The sequence below is a fragment of the Galeopterus variegatus genome, unplaced genomic scaffold, assembly GCF_000696425.1.
Source record: "Galeopterus variegatus unplaced genomic scaffold, G_variegatus-3.0.2 Scaffold3802, whole genome shotgun sequence".
Taxonomy (NCBI): Eukaryota; Metazoa; Chordata; class Mammalia; order Dermoptera; family Cynocephalidae; genus Galeopterus; species Galeopterus variegatus.
In genome coordinates, this window is record NW_007729913.1 from 18,095 (window position 1) to 19,327 (window position 1,233).

The 1,233-nt window shown below is 34.8% G+C and overlaps 1 protein-coding gene across 1 annotated transcript in view; it reads left to right on the forward strand.

Moving 5' to 3' along the window:
• Nucleotides 1-1,233, forward strand: part of GLYATL3 (glycine-N-acyltransferase-like 3) — a 17,296-nt gene that overhangs the window by 7,268 nt on the left and 8,795 nt on the right. The window lies entirely within an intron of this gene.

Sequence of the window (1,233 nt, forward strand, 5' to 3'; positions counted from 1 at the left end):
GCACAAACACATACACATACATTTTATGTATGAATTTTTGTGTATTATAGTGTTATAAAAACACTTGTTACTCCTAATGAAGCTTGGCCTTCAGAGTAGAGCAGGCTATTTAAATGGAGCTGCTTTTAGTGACTTTTTTTTCTACTGTCACTGTAATATGGATATCAGTGAGTATCACAGCAGGTTTTGCCTTACTACTTTCAATCCTTTCCTATCACAACTATTTAAAATAAATATAAGTCTGAGCCAATAGGGTAAGCCTTTACTTCCTTCTGAAACAGATGATTCTGGAGAGAAATAATCAATTGATCTGCATAGAATGTCATGAGGAAAAAGGCTATGTGAGCTCTGAGGAGATAATCACATGGCCATCAGTGCTAGTGGCAAAACTTGATGCCAAGACAGAGGAAGATCATGGGTTTGCCATAGTCTGGATGAACAGTTCCAACTTCAGTGTACCATTTACTCTTCAGACTTTTCCTAATGATTGGGGGTTGATACAAGCAATGAAGTTGCTGTTCATGACTTCCAGTGAAATGAATTTCTTGATCATTTGATAGGAAGGTTGAGATTTCCATATTGGAAATAGAAAGTCTAGTAATTTTTCTTCAGCCATAAACAGCTGAAGCCCTCAAACAAGGAAAAGCTTTCATCCTGAAAATTTACAAACAATGACTAATGCATAGTCATAGCCTAAAGACTTAGGATGTTGTATAAAATTCATTTGTAAATGCTCAAAAAGTCCTTATGGAGGAAGCTCTAAACTCTTACCAGTATTACTTTAATGTGGAAATGAGTAAATCTCTTTCTTCCTTGGTGTGAAAAATTATGACAATAATTGGATGGATCTTGGTGCTACGGGCCTACTATCCTTAAATCACCTTAATCCATCATTAAGAAGAGAACATGCCTATAATTGCCAATATTTTTTCAGATGACTGAGCTGACAGTCTTGAGTCATAGTCATCGTGAGTCATAGTCATCTAAATTGACCTAATCATTTTTCCTGAAGGTATGGTGGGGACAAATGTGAATTAGTAGCACCAAATATAGCTGGAGTGGTAAATGTCCCTCATTTAAAATGCATAATAATTAAGCTATGCATTTGTTTCATGTAGTTTTCTGTATCTGTTACATTTTACAACTTAAAAAAATTTTTAAACATGTTAATCTTTTAGAAATAATTGGTTCAGCTTAATTTGGGAGAAAGAAATTCTGCTTGAACTACCCTCT